The sequence below is a fragment of the Manis javanica genome, chromosome 2, assembly GCF_040802235.1.
Source record: "Manis javanica isolate MJ-LG chromosome 2, MJ_LKY, whole genome shotgun sequence".
Taxonomy (NCBI): domain Eukaryota; kingdom Metazoa; phylum Chordata; class Mammalia; order Pholidota; family Manidae; genus Manis; species Manis javanica.
In genome coordinates this window covers 80,593,992-80,613,836 of record NC_133157.1, presented here as the reverse complement: position 1 = coordinate 80,613,836, position 19,845 = coordinate 80,593,992, and the positions used below count along the sequence as shown (strand labels likewise).

The 19,845-nt window shown below is 40.7% G+C and overlaps 2 long non-coding RNA genes across 2 annotated transcripts in view; both read right to left on the bottom strand.

Annotated features, from left to right (window-relative positions):
- LOC140845062 (uncharacterized) overlaps positions 1–8,795 on the bottom strand; it is a 33,233-nt gene extending 24,438 nt beyond the window's left edge. The window contains exon 1 of the long non-coding RNA XR_012123697.1: positions 8,568–8,795. This is a non-coding gene — a long non-coding RNA (uncharacterized lncRNA). The remainder of the gene's footprint in view (positions 1–8,567) is intronic.
- Positions 8,796–8,955: 160 nt separating this feature from the next.
- LOC140845064 (uncharacterized) lies at positions 8,956–19,564 on the bottom strand. The gene is made up of 4 exons (XR_012123699.1): positions 19,505–19,564; positions 15,880–16,132; positions 15,727–15,802; positions 8,956–9,087 (listed from the first exon to the last, which is right to left on the bottom strand). It is a non-coding gene; the product is annotated as an uncharacterized lncRNA (long non-coding RNA).
- Between the last annotated feature and the right edge of the window lie 281 nt (positions 19,565–19,845).

Here is a 19,845-nt window from a genome sequence, read left to right as displayed (position 1 = left end):
CCCTATTTAAGAACACTGTTCATAATTGGAGCAATATAGAGTGCTTGGCTGAATTTCAATAACTGTAATTAAGACTCTCAATAATTTTCTTTGAAATAGAATTTTTGCCCCAAGACTGCTTAGGAATACAGACAAAAGGCAAGGCTTTGAAAAGGTTGTTTTTTATGCACCATACTTCTATTCAGAGAACAATTGCCAAAGGAGATGGGGAAGGGTATGGAAACAACACATAACCTCATAGATTTCTGTGGTAGATCTAAGGGCCTTCTCAGCACATGAGCAGAAAAAGGCCTTCTCACTAGTTCCAAGGGGAAAGCTATCCATTCGTATTCCAGGGTGAAGCTGCTCCATTTGGAGGCAGCTAATTCAAGTGCCTGTCTGCTGAATGGGAAGGTCTATCACATAAAGAGTGACTGGAAGCAATGCATAACCAACCCTGCCTGTGTTGGGCCCCCAAGTGAGGCCCCCAAGCCCATTCCTTGTGTATCATCTAGGCGCCTGCCTGTCTTGGTGGAGAGTTCTTACCGGTTACACACATACTTCTTTTCCTCTGGACACACTACATCCCCACTTTGTGATTAACATACTTAGTTGACTGAAAAGATGGTTTTATGGTATTTACCAATATACTCTGAAGCCAGACTCCTTGGGTTTGAATTCTGACTCCACCAGTTACTGAATGACCTGGAGAAGGTGACTTAACCACTCTGTGCTTTAGTTTCCTCATCTATGAAACAAGGATAATTATAGTAACTTCCTCAGAGGTCTGTTGCAAGGATGCCATGTGAATGAACATTAAGTATTTATATACTTAAGTGTTTGCCATTGATATTTCCCAAGACCTTCTCTGAAATCATTTGGAGAATTCACAAAAGTAAACAGGCATATATTGTTATAAACAAGACTACAGGTCCAAACTGGAGTCACTTATGCTAAGCACTATGTCACCAAACTGAGACTTAATAATAGTTTCCCTCTCCAAAAAATGGAATCTTAAAACAATCAATCAATAATCATCTGATAAGCAGTAATTAGTAAGCAACCTGCCTGATAAATCCTTGCCATCCTCTGTGAGGAGAGTAATCTTGCAATAACCAATCTGCTTTTTGCCTAGTACAGCTTCCTTACTCCCCCTTCCTCGACCTATGAATCGCTTGCTTTGTACAGCCCTTTGGAACTCCTTTCTCTCTGCTAGATAGGATGTTGGCTGGTTCATGAATCATTGAATAAAGCCATTAAGACCTTTCAAATGTACTCAGTTGAATTTTATTTTTCAATGATATCTATGTATCTACTATAAAAACTCTATCCTTTATAACTTTCACATACAACAAGCCACTTCTTACACTATATTTTCAAAATGTAGCTGAACCGGAGATGGGATGAATACAAAGTATTATACATAGAACAGGGAACATAGTCAATAATGGTAGTAACTCAGTGGTGAGAGATAATAAGCACATTTATCATGGGGTGCATTTTGTAAACATATAATTGTTGAGTCACTGTGTTGTACATCTGAAATCAATATTGTCTGTCAACTATATTCAATTTTTTTTTTTAAGTATTGTAGCCTAAGGAAAGTTGAAGATCTTACTCAAAAACCATCTTTGCAGGAAACACATAAGCCTGCACACGGAAAAGGGAAAATAGCACTGTGCAGAAGCACAAGGCTTAACTCAGAGCCCCATTCAAGAAAGCACTAACCCCGTGGCTTCCAGAGCCTGGTTAGCAGACAGCCACCAGGTATGCATTCTTGCAGGGCTCTCTTCAGCTTGTCTGCCCAGTCACCCTCCTCAGAGGCAGCCCCAGGCAGCTACTGGGCAAAACAGTGGTGCACTGGCTCAGTACAAGCCCCAGCATGTGACTTGTCTGAGAGGGGCGCCTGGTGCTTTCCAGTGGACTGGCTGAGATGTCCTGTCTGCACTGGGGTCTGATGGCTTCTTCCACCCAGCTCTGCTTCCTCCCTTTTCCTCTCACATGTGTTACACCCCCATAAACCTTCTGCACTCCTAATTCATCTCAGCACCTGCTTCATTGAGAGCCAAACTAGTACAGCATCTTCTGTCCAAACTTCCTTGGACCAGTATTATAAGAACCTCAACTGGTCTAACCCATGTAGAAAAATCCCTCCAACAGAATTTTTCAGTGTTGCATTTTTTAAACATTTAAAATTTACTCCAGTTAAGAAAGTAATTGTCTTCTTTATAGGAAATGCAACAGAAATGCATAATGTAGAAAGCTAGTCTCTCCTGTAGTCTCAAACCTCCTAACCATCAGGTGACTTCAGGTTTTCTCCCTATGCTTACACCAATATGGATGGTTGTTATTATTTTACAAAATAGAATCAGACTATACTTTTTGGTAATTTGCTTCAAAAGTACATGCTAGATATTATTTTCTGTGTCCATTCATATAGATATACTTCATCTGATTGCCAGCTACATGAACTCCACTGGATGAATATTCCATAAATTATTTGAACATTTCTGCACAAATAAGCATTTGCATTGTGTCGTTTTTCATAATAATAACTGAGCTTTCACATTGTGTAGTTTGAGTGTCCGTATTGAAATACTAGTGAAAGCATATATGTAAGTTTCAGTTTTATTTTTATGATCTATTTTGGAATCCTGCCTGGGCAGAAGGTATGAAATGGGATTCCAGGGACTGACCCTACATTTATAATTTGGGACCTTTATGTAGAAAAGGTTCGTGAGTCATTTCCTGCTAAATGGGGTTTTGTCCATAGTGGTGGAGAGTTCCCACCCTCCATTCATCCTTTCCTTCACCTGCCTGGCAACCTTAAGGACGCCCTAACTGAGAGCTGGTGAGTGGGGTGGGTGCTAATTTGCAGGATAAACCCAGTCCCCAGCAGTATAAGTGGCTCTTCCCTTTTAGATCTTAAGGGCTTAAAAAGGCTTCCTATGAACACTGATAGCATGTGCAGTAGAATTCCAGATTCTCTTGTACGTTCAAACACCTTTTTTCTAGAATTATAAGCTCCTCTTGCTTTTAAGAACTTCTGCTATACCAAGACCTCCTTTTGTCAGCTTTTTTAAAAAGAAAATAATGACAAAGGATAAGGACATTAAAGCTGTGCACTGATCAATGCAACAATTCCCCCCAAGCTCAATGCTTACATCACCGCCAGTTGAGTGTCTCTGGCCAGCGATCAAATGACTTTGCCAAAGTGAATTCACCTGTCAGACATTTCCTGGTCTTAGACAGCTTAAGAGCCACTGTGTAATTTCTGCCAATTCTCCACTAGCAAAATTGTCCATGGCTTATAAACGCCATGTGCATTTGTTTGGTTACAGCACCCAGATAACCTCTGAGAGGCAGCAGGAGAGGTCTCTCAGGTGAGCATGAGGGCTAAAAAGACAAAACACATTATACAAATACCAATAAATGCTGGTCGGAAGTTGATAGAATACAGCCATCAGCAACTCATAGATGGCTTCATTTTCTTTAAACAGTTCTTTGAAAATAATGAGAAGCACTTAAACCTCTGCTTTAAAAAAAAAATTAAACCAGTATTATTTCTCTTAGATTTTCTTTCCTACTTGGACTAGGAAAGCCAGTCCCTAAACTTTTCAATTTATATACCACGAAGCCAAACAGTGATGGTATAGACAAGGTGGAAATGAAAACTACACCCAAAGAGTAGTTCTCAAACTACTCAGTTAATGTGCCGAGACCCACCCAAGGAACACGCCACAAGGGCAAGCTCTTTGACCCACTTGCCAGAATTCTGATCCAGTATGTCTAGGGTGGGGCCCAGGAATCTTCATTTTAATGGTCCCAGGCGATTGCCATACAGGGGACAGGGAGAGCATACTTTGAATGGGCTGAACACTGGCCCAAAGCCTACAAGGCTTCTTTTTATTTCCTACTCCCTTAGTGAATTCTGGGTCAAGTCACATTCATTGTGTCCCCATTTCAGTCTATAAAGTAGGGTTGCATATATTTGCCACCTACCTCATTACCATCACATGTGGATTCATGAGATAATGTGTGTGAAGTAGTTTAAATTCCTCAGTAGAAAAGTGCTATATTCCAAGTATTATCAGGTATTTATTTCCAGTATTACAGTGACACTTTGTTTTTTAAAGACCCACAAAAAGTGGTACCATGGCTGGGAAAATGTGTTAATAAGACAACTCCACTACAGGGTCAGTCCAATTACATAACTTGTACACTGAAGGGGAATGGGATTCTGCCTGAACTTTTACTTAAAATCTCACTGACGTTATGTTCAATGACACTTTCCCCTGTGCACCGTATATTGACATTCCAGGGTGTATCAGTCTACCAGAGAAACAGGACCAGCAGAAGATGTATCTCTATCTATATATACAAAGACATATATACATATTTGAATATCAATATATGTAGAAAGGCATATTTATATATGTCTATATTAGACACAAACACATGTAATTAGGTGTTAGAGTCAAGCCAAATCACACAGAACCAACCACCACACACAGCTTCGTGGTATTTTTCTGTGATCGCCAGTTAGGTAATTTTGGGGGATGGAAATAAAAGTCTATCCAGAGAATTTCACAACTGCACTGGTGAAGTAAAAACTTACCTTCAATTCATTCTTTTTATTACTGTGTAGTTTGATAGGGAAAATAGCTTGTAATCAGATTTTTCATGGGCCTGCAAAGATCTTGTAACCATTTGCTAGCTTGTAACACAGACTTTCTTTGTAAAGTCTTGATATTTTATAAGAAAAGGCACAGAAGTACTGAGCCTGGAGAAAATGCCAGTTGTTTTTGCCTACTCTGATTCCTTCTTCTGGTGTTGACGCCTCGATTTACTTTTGGAACCACTTTTTGCCCCTCCTTGGTCCACTACCCCATCAAGGAAGAGACCTGGCCAATCAGATAATTTGCCCCCTCTGCCCGCAGTTATGGTTCTATGGATGGGCAGACGACTCAACAGATTGATGAGACTCGGTCCTGGAATTCTTGCTGGAACCAGCAGAAAAGGGAGGCTCTCCTTTTGCTGTGGTTATAAGGCTGGTAGAAAATAATCCTAGAATTGTGTCTCTCCTGGCACAACAATAGAAGGACCTGCCTGGAAAAGCAGAGCTGAGGTCGAGAGACAGACTCTAAAGCCACTGTTTGAGTAACTAAATATGGCATATCTGAAGCCACTCAGCTTTGGGAGTGCTTAACCAATTAATCTCTCACTGTGCTTAAACTAGTTGGAGCTCTGCACCTGTTAACTGGCCACTCAGAGTTTCTGACTGTACTAGACAGCAGTTCCCCTCTTCACATTAGGATGGTATCTGCAGTAAGTTTTCTGTGCAAATAACTGAAAAGAGAAGCATTTCCCCTGCTCCCTTGCCCAGGCTCACTGTGGGAGCCAGCATGCTGATGTGCCCAGGAAGCCAGCTCCTCAGGAGGCAGCCAGGGCACCCTAGTTTACACTGCTAAGCAAGGTCACCCCAGTTGGCATCTCCTGATGGGCACTCGCTTGTCCTTAGGGCTCAAACACAGGCAGACAACAATAATGTAGAAGGGGAGATACTACCACATCTTGGATCAATGTCTTTTGTTCACGTCTAGGTCAGCACCAGCCACCCCCAAGTGAGTTTAGAAGTGAGGGAAAAGCAGGCTGTGGAAGGAAGATGAGGAAGGGACAGTAGGATGAAAATAAACTCTTACTAAGTTCCTACTATGTGCCAAATACTTTTCAAGTAACTCATCTCATTGCATCCTACCATGTTCTATGAAGTTCTAAGAAATAGTATATAAGGTATTTATGACCCTCTTCATTTTAATTGAGAAAATGGATGCGCAGAGATTACCTCACCTGCTCAAGGTCACATACTTACATAGGCAGTGGCAGAGCTGAAGATTAGACCTATCTGATTCCAACACCTGTGTGCGTGAGTGCACTCCTTTCTTTAATAACATTCTTGACGTCATAAGAGAGGAGTGCCCGCCTGCTCATCCTCTCCTCCCCAGTTCCACGGAAGACCCTGCAGCCTCCCTTTAGAAATGTGGGACTTGAAGAGCACCACGTGTAAAGGCAGACAGTTATGGTGGGAAACCCTCTGGCCCGGTTAGGACTCAACTTAGACACCAGCTCTTCCAGGGATGGGAAGAAGTAAAGAGGATAAAATAAACCAACTTTTTTAAAAAAAGGAGTTCTTGAATCTCCTGCAGTTCCAGTACTTAACATAGAACTGGACACAGCACAGGTGCTTAATAAGTATGTGTTAAATGAATAACAAATGATTAACACCGAATGATTAAAGTGATGAATTACTGTAAAGATAAGGAGGAAAGGTTGGCTTCCTGATGTATCCCCACAGCAACAATTCCCCCCCAAGTTCTATACTGGCTCATGTTCTCCAATGCTGGTACTTCAGTGATGGTTTGTTGGCAGACTGCCTGATAAGATAGGGTAGGCACATTATCTACCACTTGATCTCTGATCTTAAAATCAGAAGAAAGGATGTGGACGCCTTTAGGGTCACTGGGGGAATGCTGAATAGGAGTGGAAGGAAATGTTGAATAAAAAGCAAGGTAAGAATATGCTTTTTTGCAGTTCTAATGATAACATCTGTAACCCTATAAAGACAACATCCTCAAATGCCATTCTAGTTGACAGGATCCTAAGAAAGATGTTGGACAATGGCATCATATGAGTCCCAGTACAACAGCAGGTCTGGATCCTGCATTTGTTAAGTTCCTCACATGGGCCAGAAATTGAAATGGACAGTTGCTTCTGGTGCTCTGCATCCACTTAAGAATATCTCCATAAGGATAAGCATCCTAATTTTGTTTCCAGGGAGACACAGGTCCCCTGCTCTTAGCTCTCGTGCTTCTGCCAATACTGACTTCCCCAAACACCAGCATGGACTCATGCCTGGCCAATAAAGGCAAGCAATTTCCCCAGATAGGCTGGAGGACAGGCACATGGCTCAGCCTGAGCTAATCAGAGGTGATCAGGTCTCATCCCTGCTAATCCCACAGCCCTAGCTTTGCAGATGGATTTGAATCTGAAAAGTTACAGGGTTAGAGCTGTTTTGCTCTCACAGGAAACCTGAGAATGAAGCCAACATAAAGGAGAGAAAAATGGAACCGAAAAGTAAGTGACCAGCAACAACACAGAGAAGCATCTGAAAGCACTCTATACAGCTCTGAATCCAGCCTGATGATTCCCTTTTCAATTACAAAAGCAAAAAATCCCCACTTCTTTGCTTAAATCAATTTAAGTTGTGTTTTCCTTCACTGACAAACAGGAGAGTCCTGTGTAGTAAACGCAATTTATATATTACTCTCACTGATGTCCCTAACAGCCCTGTGAAAAAGGAATTATTATTCCAATTCTAGACTAAGAAAACCAAGGCTTGGAAAGGTTCATTTAATTGGCCAGCACTGCAGAGGGTGTCAACTCTAATTTTAGAGAATAAGGATAATTCTTAATATTTGTGACTATCTAAAATTGTGCATAAATTGCTGCCATAACTATTAAAAAGAATGCTTTGCTGGGAATCTGAGGATGGGTAATCTGTGTGTGTGTTTTATTTAATGTCAAGAGATGGTCTGTGTAATAGTTAAGAGCTTGGACTCTGGAGATCCACTCCCTGGTTCAAATCCCAACTCTGCCTATATTAACTGTAAGACCTTGAACAAATTAAACTCTTTGTGCCTTTGCCTCATTTTAAAATTGGAATAAGGATAATGATAGCACTTACCTTTGGGGATTGTTGGATTAGGTGAGTTAATGTATGACAAGGTGCTTAGAAAGTATCCAGCATATAGTCAGCGCTGCTGTTACTATGAATATAATTATGCATGATGTTCCCCACATATCCCAAATCATTAAGGCATGTACTACTTTTAAAATTTGTTTATGCTGTGCAAAAAGACATAATGAAGCATGTACTTGCCAGTCATTTCTCCCCAAGTGCAATCCTTAAGTGAAGCCTTCATACAACCAATACTGCAAAGCCAGAGCAGTAAAAAGTTGCCCAAGTTAGGACATCAATTCAAGATTCTCACAGTGTATTGTCATGCTCCAAAAATTAGAAACATTTTTTCAAGTGCAGTCTCAGCTTCTCAGTAGGAGTTGTTTCAGAGCCAATTCAAAAGAGAGAGCATCACATTCATGAGAAGAAAGTGGCCACCTGCCGGCCTGGAGAAGTGGCTATGAGGCCCCTCACTACAAGGGCAAGTAACTGTAAATCCTTCAGTGTCAATGCCGTCTCATTGCATTTTGCAATTTTATGACAGTGCAAGTAATTTCCCTGTTCCTGACATGTTCATAGACTTTAATCCCATTCACTCTTAGAAGTGTCCTTAGCTTCTATCCTAGATACACTTAGACTGGGCTTGTCTAGAGGGGAAACCTGCTTGTTCAAACAAGCAAAGTGGACTTTGTCCCAGAGCCTCCATCTTGTCCCCACCATCTTCATTATCTTCATCTACTACAGCTTCTCCCTTCAGAGGGGAAAAAAATAGACTCAAGCTCACCAGCATCACCCAGACCCTTCAAGTTTTCTGCTGTAACATGAGGGATAAGCCCCACCCAATTCTTACCTTACACAACATGGGATGGAATAATCTGGAACCTAGCATTCTTGGATCAAAACAGTAAAGGCATAAAACAGATTGAAGAGAAGTGTCAGTCTTCCCCCTCATCCCTATCACAATGAAAAGGAGTCAGCTAGGCAAGGAACCTGGGGAGAGTGTCCAGGCAGAGTGAGCCCTCCTGCCAGTGTCCAGGCAGGATTTCTCTGGTCGGGCCTGCTAGCTGCAAAACGATTGAATCACTGAGCAGGCTTTGCTTGTCTCCAACTCACACTGTGTAATGTCCACTGGGAGTCACATGGTACTGGGTGGATCAACTACAGCTAGGTTTGGCTGTGAAGTGGGGTAAAAGCCAAATTAGCAATAACTGAAATAAGCTAAAAGGACTTTTTTTCTTGTCTAAACCAAAGCGTCTCAGGACCACTACTGTTCTCCCGAGGACAGGAGCTGGGCTCACTCTTTTTTGCTCCACCGCGGTCCACTTCAGGGTCCAAGAGAGCAGCTGGATCCCCGACCATTATTTAAATTCCTGTCAACAGGAACGAGATAAGCCAGAAGGGACAAAGAAAGCATGTTAGCATTTTTACAGAGAAATTTCCCAGAGCCTGCTCATGTCCTCTATCTAATCTGTATTAACGTAAAGTCACGAGACACTGTAATGAATAGATATACGGTCCAATGCACCCTACACATGAATAATTATAGTCTAAATCCTGGTCCCCACAGCAGGCAGAATGGGTAAGCAGCATCTTGTACTGAAAGTGCTGCCTTAGCCAAACTTCTCGTGGTGCTAGACGTCTCAGTCACAGAGGCTGCCAGCTTCTCCAGAGCCTGTATGAAGGTTAACATTTTCTCTTTTTCTTTCTTTCTTTTAAACTATAAAATAGATTTGCTTGTATCTCAGCATTGATTTTGGATCACTGAGGAAACTTAATTTGAATTCTCTTTTTTTCAGTCTATTACCTTATCTCTCTTTAACAGTATTCATGTTATTATTATTATATTATTAATATTATTAGTATATAATATTATTAACAGTATTAATATTACTGTTTTTATACTATTTTAAAATCTTTATTTGACCTAAGCTGTCAGACTCAGTCTTGCCATATAAAAACTTAACTGCTTTGGTTCCCCACCTCCTTCCTGAATCTGCCAGCCAGGAAGGGAACGATAGGCCGGACACTTTTATCTTTCTATATTGCTCTTGAATAAAATAAAAGGATCTCAACTGTGCGACTTTTTCAGCAGATGAGTACTGCGTGAAGTATGTCACAGGAGCAAGACCAGGCTTTATAGCTGGACACCCTGGACTCAAAGCTCAGGTCTGCCATTTATGGGGAGTGTGACCTGAGATGGATCTCTGTCTGCTTTGGAAGAGCAGAATTCAACATATGTGTCGTACTCCTCATCTCACAGGTGATTCCTGACATGAAGGGAGTCTACAGGTATAAAATGCTTAGCAATGGATACCTGATGGAAAACGGAAAAAGATGTGCTCAGTAAATGTCAACCATTATCATTACTTTATACATAAAAGTCTACCTCTGTATGAAAAAGTGCGATAGACAGTATTTTTTCCTTTTAATATAATTTGAAAATTTCACTCAACAAGTATTTATTGACAAATTACTGTTTTAACTCAGCTAAGCCCTTTCACCTAAAGAGGTCAAAGGGAGAGCGAAGGAGGGAGGAAGGGAAAGAAACAAAGAGGGCCAGGGGGAGGCAGGTGGGCCAGCAGAGCATGTGGCAGATGGCCTCTGGGCATGTGCTTGGGACCTGAGGCCACCCCTGAGGACGAGGAGACAAATCCCTCCATGGATTTTTATGTATTCCCAATCCCTCAGGGAGACTCTTCTCTGCAACTAATGGCTCTGTGTGCATCTAGGCAGGGAGCAGGTGTTAATCTACACAGACTAGTTAACAGCCATTAACAACACTTAAAAATCCCGTAAACTGAGAAGGATGTGCTGACCGTTCACACCAGGCCCAGGATTCTGTGTGGCAGCGCACATTGTCACCATCATCACCATGATTGCTGCCACCATCGTTGCCAAGGCTACCTGCATAACAGCCAATAATGCAAACATTTTCTGTCCAGCCCTATGTGCCAGGCACTTGGCCAGCACCAGAGATAAAAAGATTAGTAAAATCTGGTCACTGGTCCCAGAAGCCTATGGTATGAAAGGCAAAGCTGTCCAGACTGACCACAATATAGCATGATAACAATTACATTAGGAAAACGAACTAAGTTCCATGGGAGCACATGAGTTGTGGTCTGTTTCACATAGGATCTTGTGAACATCAAATATTGTTCAAGCACAAAGAGAATTCACCAAACAGAACAGCAGCGATGGCACAAACAAATGAACACAACTGACTGCAAAGGAAGATGCTCCCGCCCCAAAAAAACAGGGAAGATGGTAGCCTGAAGCACTGCAGAATCTATGCCCTTTCAGCAACCAGACTCCAAACACACAGTGGATAAAATATGATCATTTCATAAAACACTTTAAGCTGACTTCAAAATAAAGTTTTCATTATCCTCAGATATCAGGAAATAAAAGACGAAATTAAAGGCTACAGAGCTCAATCTTAGAGATGATACTGTGGCTGCCAAAGGAAGGGGGTTAAGGGTATCAGAAGACAGGCATTCTGAAAGGCTAAGGCTTGATCCGGACCCTAGAAGGGCTATTTGCTTTGAGAAGAGGGCTCTAGAAAAAAAAAACACAGCAACACTATAGTTGGGCCTACTGAGTGTCAAGGAAGCATATCTCTGCGCACCGGCATTGGATGGACAGAACTAAAAGCTACATGTCTGGGTCATGTGTAAGTTAGGGATCCCAACTATACCACCCTACATGATGCTGTGATGCCAGTCCCAGAGAAATGGTCCTAAGCAAGTAAAACCCACCTGGTAGAACCAAGCAAAAGCCACTCTATAGGGATGCTTGCACATTCCAGGGATTAGATCCTCATTGGGGAAAAAACAGCCCCTACTGAAGATGAGTTCACAACCAAAAATGAAAACCCCTTATAGGAAACTAACCTTTGTGAGGGAGACCCAGTCATTGCAACAAAAATAAACAATAGAATGTCTGAAGAAGGTTTTTAAAAAACCAACAAAATAGTACAAGAAAAATCTTAATTGCCCACTGTATGTAGCTGAATAAGCAAACATATTTGTATGACCCAGTGGATGAATGCCTTCATCCAAAGAGCACTCCCTGACTGGTGTTTGAATTTCAACTTTTAGTAAATCATTCTTTCATGTGGAACATTTTCTTCTTCGGTTGTCTTTTTAAAATATGCAAATACTCTTCAGAGAATTAATACAAGTTCATCTTTCTCAAATTTCAGTGTTTATTGGGATCTCTGTGGGGCTCTTTCAGAATGAGCCCTACCCAGTGAAATTCTGGTTGAAGTGGATTTAGCAGGGGACCCAGGAATCTGTTTCACAAGTGTCCCAAGCAATTTCCTGTGTGGCTCAGGAAGGGAGTACAGTGAGAATGAATTTGAACTGCTGGCCAAATGCTTTACTGCGCAAATTGTTTACAGGGCTAGAAATCAGCTTGGCTGGGAACCTTTGGTTACAAACTCTGTATTTCAGATTAGGATAACTTTACTTACATAAAGTTATATGTAATCCATAGATATTCTGCTACATACACACATTTGTAAGTCATATTGACTTCTTTTACTTATGATGAGATTTTAGCATACTGGTGTGGCTATTGGTAGTAGAAGTGAAAAGAAAGGAGGAAGAGGAAGAGAGTTGCTAAGTCAAAAGTTAAGAATTATGTAAAAACTAGGAGCAATTGTTACCTTTATTGTGGCTGCCTCAAATACAGCTTGGGGTGTCAGATTCAGTTACTACTCACCAAATATCCATGTGTTCTTCTGTAACCTCCTCGTAGGGTGTGTGGCCATGCAGCTAGTTCTAACAGTAAGCAGAAGTACCATGTGCCACTTCCAGAACTATATGCAGCTCTCTGGCACTCCATTCCTCTCCTCGAGCATGGAGGCCAAGTGACCAGGAGGGTTGTCTGTTCCCAGTCAGGTTTGCATGAGCCATAAATAAACCTTTGTGGTGTGAAGCCACTGACATTAGGGAGAGAGGTTGTTTGTTAACACAGCATAGCCTAACCTAATACACTAGTCTATGAGAAAGGGAAATGGGTAAAATCTTATTAAAGAAAATGGCCTCCCATGCACAACCTAGTGGTTATAAATAAAAATTCCTGTCTTGCATCCTCTTTAGCTGTTTATTTCTGTTACTGCTTCCAACATCTTTAAATTGCTAAAGATGAACGGAGATCCTAGTAAACTGCAGGGTAGTGCTTATTCATTTGCTTTTCCTTCTCCCTAATCCTTTAGGCAGAATTCCATGAGTGTGTGTATGTTATTTTTAGGAAGCAAAAGATCCTGGTATGTCTGATCCATGCCTGGGAAGAATAATGCAGGCACTTACTGGCAGAGTGCACATTTTACTGAGCCCTTTAGAGTTAGTTTCCTTTGGTGTGAAGAGAATAGCAAGACCAAGCAGATGTTCTGGTCACTCTGCAGCTGCTTGATTTACAACGTGACACCAAATTTATGAAATCAGCTGGGGGACCGTATGGCACCCTAAGGTTTCAGGAAGGGAAATTCGCAAGTCTGAGTCAATCCAGGGTCCATGCCGTGGAGGGTTGTGCAATGTGAAGTTCTTGGGAGATCCCAGAGGACAGTCGTGGAAACTGGGGAGGTCAAGGAATGAACATAAAGCAATGTGCATCCTTTCTTGACAGGACCAAAGGGAAGGCCAGGAGGAGAAGGAAGCATATAGAAGAATCCCAAGAAGGAGGAAAGAAACTCCATTTGTCAACTGATAGTTTCCCCTAAGTTTGTTGCTCAACTCCCATCCCAGCATGGGGAGGACTCAGGGCCTGTTTCTATCACAGGGAGGGAACACCTGCTCTGGGGTTCAGGCAAAAGGTTGCACCATTCCTTGCACATACTTTCTACTCTTATTATGTTCACAATAAAAAATGGTGTCTCTGTGGGCTGAAAAGAGGTCTGGTTTGGAGATTAGTGAGCTAAAGAGAACCAAATAAAGTTGGACAATATCAGGGTTAAGAAGCCTGCCCTGAAGCAACACACTCAGTAATTTATAAAAATGTTTTAGTGCAGGAACTTGCAAAGATACAATTTTAATCTATTGTTTTCTGCTTCTAAGTTGAGGGTATGATAATTGCATTTAAAAAGATCTCTTTGAACTTCTCTCTTGCTTTTAAAAACATTTTAAAATCATTGCCCATGAAGTTTGCCAGCCACCCTCATGATAAAAAAGAAAACAAAAACAAAACTCAAGTGTCCCTTAAACATCACAGTATTTGTTGCATAAGTGAATGGCTATATGGTCAGTACGTGAATGTAACTGGAGGATGGTGAGAAATGCAGTTTTAGACACGGTGGGTTTGAGATGCTACTTGAAATATCCTCTATGAGACTGACAGATTTGACTATTTATGACAGAGGACACCACAAATAAAATTGAAAGACAAGGAACACATTGGAGGAAAGTATACACAATGTACTAAACAAAAGAATATTATCCAAAATAATATAAATCTTACTAAAAATCTGTAAGAGGCTCATATCTCAATAGTTAAATGAGCAAAAGCTATGAACAGGCAATTTGCAGAGGAATTACAAATGTCAATAAGCAGATGGTGAAATGTCAATAAAAAGAGAGTGAACCTTATTAATAATAAAAGAAATGCATATGCACAACCAAATATCAATATTTTGCCATCAGCTTAGCAAAAAATAAAATTATTGATGATCTCAAATGTTGAAGATGCTGTAAAGAAACAAGCAGTCTCACGTAGGAAGAGGTATAAACTTTAAAGCCTTTTCTGTGTAAAGGAAAGCAGTTTGGCAAAAGTTCAGGATTTCCGCAAATCCGCACTTACAACAGTTTCATTGCTACCAGCCTATCCTAGAGAAAAATACACGTGTGCCCAAGGAACATGAACTGAAATGTGCTTGGCTGCTTTGTTTGTAATGTGAAAACTGGAAATAATTCAAACATACATCAACAGGGGAGTGATTACATATATTATGGTACACCCATACAAAGAAATTTTATATTGCTATTTAAAAAAATAGAATGTAATAGATTTTTATATGCTGATATGAGAAGATCTCCAGATCAGAAAGCAAGTCAATTGGTAAAATATGGAACATGTGAGCCCATTAAATTACATGGACAAAAGACTGGAAAGATATCCACCAAACTGTTAACATTAGTTTCCTTATGGGAAAGATGGAGAGTTACTTTTACTTCAGCCATTTCCATATAGTCTTTATTACATGGAATTTTATAAGACAGGAAACTGATGCAGTACAAGGCAAGAGAATCCATTTGATTGTATTGCTTAGAGAGGTGGAGCAATGCAGTGGTTAAGATCGTGGGCTCTAGAATCATATTTCCCAGCTTCAAATCCTATCCACCCTACTCAATATTGTAGAACCTTGGGGCAAGGTTCTTAATAGCTTGGACCTCTGCATCTTTGTCTATAAAGTGGGATTGGTAGATTTCACATATAAGTGATATATAGTATTTGTCTTTCTCTGTCTAATTTATCTCATAAATGCTATGATATCACTTACATGTGGAATTGAAAAACACCGAACTCTCAGAAGCAGAGAGCAGAATGGTGGTTACCAGGGGAAGGGGCTGGGGTAATGGGGAAACATTTATGGGTGCAAACTTACAACTAGTAAATAAATGAGTCCTGGAGATCTAATGCCCAGCATAGTGATTATAGACAACAATACTGTATTATAAACAGTTGTATTATGAACACGTTGGTTGCATACAAATTCAATAGAGGGAGGGTTACACCCAAAATCCTAACAGCACTTGTCACTGGAGAAAGAAAGTGGGTGGCTGAAGGCTGTAGTTACATGCAAGTAATAAGAGTACCTTTTACTGAATTCTTTTTGTATCCTTTAAATTCTGTACAATATGTGCATTTATCACTTATCAGATGTTATATATCACATATATTATATATCAGCCAAAACAATAATTTTTTAAAACCTCTTCCTTTCCACAACACTGCCCTTAGGGTGGAACCCTAAACTTCCTAACGAAAGTGTTACCAGGGCTTGTACCACACACCTTCAAGTTCCTGTGCCCACACGTTCTTCGTCTATCAGCTCCACCTGAATCCTCACCCACGGCCACCTCCAAAATTCTAGAAAAAGAGGGTTACAAATTCACACCTGGACTGTCCAGTTTTGCAAAATGTTACCAAAAATAAAAGTAACTTACCTCCTTCTATGTTTCAGTCATTCAACAACTACAAAGCAACATATGTGACTGTGACAAGGTGGTAAGGCAGGACTTCATGGGCTGGTGGCTGAATAACAACTGTGGGCAGAGTTGCTTGGATGACTGTCCAGCTTTGTTGGACTTGTGTCTGTAGACAGGAGGACTGTGGTCACGTCAGGTTAGCATGTCTATTAACCACCGTAATTTCAAAGGAATGATGAACACACACAGAACTTCAAGGTCCCTGAAACAGCTGTAATAATATGTGAAAAGTATCACTGATTTGTTTTGCTAGCAACATTCCGAAGTCATAGGTACTGCTAATATTAATGGAATTCACTGCCTACATTCTTAATTGAAGGAAATGCTATATTTCAGTTATAGGTTAGTGAAAGTAAACATGCTATTATTCCCATCCAAAATTGGGATCCCCTTGAATTTTATCTGTGAACCAGAAATGATGACCCTTATCTAGACCCAAGTATACCCACAATTATGAATCCTATTTCAGATGGACTGGTTAGTCGACACCAGGCTTGAAACCTTAACCACATTTTGAGAGCTAGTGCAGACAGAATTCACATGTCAGACTAGCAAGGAATCTGTATTGACTCAAAATCAAGTACATTAAAATTCAAAAGAAGAAAAACATAGGCTTTTAAATGGATCACCTGAGATATATAACATATCTCACAATTTTGAACAATTAGAATTTCCCTCATTCACTTTATTTCCCTAGGATGGTGAGTGATGATTTCAGAAATCACAAGTTAGAGATATTCAGAGCTTCTGATGAAACTTTATTCCCTTAGCTGAATGACCTCCTTTATATTCTATGCACAAGGATGTCAATTATTGTGCCTTTATCAGTTTTCAACATGACCTCAAGTTTTTTTACATTCTTCCCATCAAGAGGTGGGGCTCTAGTACTCTCCTCTTGAATGAAGGTTGACTCATAACTGTTTGACCAATACTGTACTGTAGAGGTGTGGCTATGTAACTTCCAAGGCTAGGACACTAAAGGTTATAGAAATCCTACCTTGTTTGCTAAAAGTACGTGCTCCTGGAGTCTGGAGCCACCATACAAGAAGTCTGACTCTCCTGAGGCTGCCATGCTATTAGGAAGGCCAAACCACATGAGGCAGCTGTGTGTAGTCCCAATATGCATCTATGTTGGCAGTCCCAAATACTGCAGGCTTCTGGTGTGTGAGTGAGGGAAACATCAAATGATTCCAGTCTCCAATTAAATTCAGCAGAATGTCCACAATGGAACCCTTTATATTCATTAAATTGTTGTTCTAAAACAATGTATTAACCACAAGCCAGAGGTCAAAAGTCCAATTGTCACAAGCACTTATTTTATGTTACTTCTGTGCCAAGAAAATGAAAAAACTGACCCTTCTCTACCCTCTTTCCCACACACCAGTCAACCACATTGAATTGTTACATGGGTAACTTAATATACATCTTAATATACATCTTAATATACAACTTAATATACATCTAGTGTTACCCTAACTGACACAGCAGTGACAGTAGCAACCCACACTTGACCTCAATGTCAAGAGAATAATAAGCAGCGGTAAAGAATATAAATACAAAGAATCTAAAAACATCAGTCGCAACTCAACCCCAGCCAATTTTTGTCATGTGGAAATGTGGGACGAGTTGTCAGTTTATTTGAGAGATGCTAGAAATCCATATTTTTACATGCAGTCTTCTCACTTCTAATGTTTACTCTATTAAAAAATATGTCTGTGAAGACAAACACCATCAAGCTCATTTTGCCACACTGCACCCCTCTGGGCTCTACCAAGATTGGTGGGAACCCTTTATAATTTTGGTATAAGATGAAAGCCTGTATTAAAAATCAACTGTGTCATATCAGACATTTGACCCACCTGTTACATCTTCATTAAAGTTATAATATCAGAACAACTCATCTTTTCCTCAAAAACCTTCCATTTCAACAGAATAAAGTAAACTCAGTATTTGAGGCCTTCCATAATCCAATCTTAATCTAATCTCCTGCAGTATCTTTTTCCAGCTACATCAGACTCTTTGCCGTCCCATATACCTTCCAAACTCCATGCTTTGCACATGCTGTTCTGTAGAACATGTCCACTTCATGCTCAAGATTCTGTTGATGGCAAGCATAGAGGAAGGAATGAGAAACCAAACACATCTGTCCTCCGAATCTGTGACACTTGCTGAGTGGCTTTAGCTAAATCACCTAATCTCCAAACAGCCCACCATAGAGGCTAAAAATATTAGAAACTCTCAGCCACTATTCAGCTACTTCAAGGGTCCACAAACTCTTATTGTAAAGAGCCAGATGGCATTTCAACTTTGTGGGACATTCAAATTCTGCCACTGTAGCACAAAAACAGCCCTAGTCAATGCATAATAATTGGGCATGGCTTGTATTCTATTAACACTTAATTTATGGACATTGAAATTTGAATTGCATTTAATTTCCATGTCATGAAATATTATTTTGATTTTTATTTTTTTCACCTATTTAAAAATGTAAAAACCATTCTCAGCTTGTGGGCTGAACAAAAATAGGTGGATGGCCTGTTTAGTAGGCTATCGTTTGCCAACCCCTAAACTAGTTCAGGGTCATGTGACCTAATCCTGGTCAATGGGACCTGTGGGAAACTTTTCTGGAGTGGCTTCCTGGACCTCTGTTCTCCCTATTTAAAAGAGACATTAAGAAGAAACACCCCTCTTCTTGGGCCAGACATTGTTTTACCTCTGCTAATTCCATCTTGGGCCATTAAAGGCAAGTCTGATGGCATATTCAGGATGTTGAGAAGGAGGCAAGAAAGAAAAAGATCCTAGATCCTCGTCAATATCATTAAGCTGCCAAGGCAACCCTGAAACCGTCTGATGCTAGACTTCATTTCACAATAAAATGAAATTTTAACTTTAAACTCAGCATTTGAGGCCGTCCACAGTCCTACCTTAACCCAATCTCCTGCACTATCTTCTCCAGCTGTATCAGACTCTTTGCCATCTCATATTCCTTCCAAACTCTGTGCTTAGCACATGCTGCTCCATAGTGGTGCATGGCTACTGGGCAGGGGTGCAGCTCTCATGCTGCTTGCCTCACGCCTGTGGGCTCGGCAACAGGACCTCAAGCCAGGTAATCAGGACTACGGCTGAGCATGTCCTAGAAAAATGTGTGCACGTGATTTACACATCAGTTTTCCTCATTTGTTTAGCTGGATGTTTTGCAGTGGCATAAGTAAGGGGAGCAGTGGGGTCAGTAAGCAGTAAGGGAGTGCATAGTCTGCAGAGAATTTAAAAACAGTAATAAAGCCAACTAAAATCCCATCTGATTTTTATTATCACTAAGCGCCAGCAATTCTAAACCATGCCAGTGATAAAATACTCACCCTGTCCAGGCCTACCACTCCCATCACTCTCCAGCCTTGGTACCCATCTAGTAATATTTTTAACCTGCTGCAAAGAGCCTCTGAACTGATATGCATGCCCCAGCACCCATGGTATTTTGACGTTACAATATTTTGATGAAATATTGAAGAACCCCTGATCTACACACATGCACACAAGGGCACGAACCCATGCAGCCATGAGTCATGTTACAATTGCATTTTACCAGCTTAAGAAAATGAAGAGTATTCTTAGGTTTCTGTCTCTTGACATTTCCTAGACCCACAGTGGAGTCATGATGACTCCCCACTATTGTGACCTCACATAGCTCTCGAGGTCGGGCTGTGTTTACCAGGGCAGTCCTGCAAAAGAGTAAGTGAAAAAGAGAGGAATCAAAATAAAAATCAAACAGCTCATTTGAATTTAACTCAATAAATGCACAATGTACCAAAATAAGCAAACTTGCACAACCTAAAAAAATGTAGCCAAGGCCCATATGAAATGGTGGTGTGTGGCTCCTGGGCAGCAGCACAGAACCCACACCATGTGCCTCACTCCTGCTGGCTC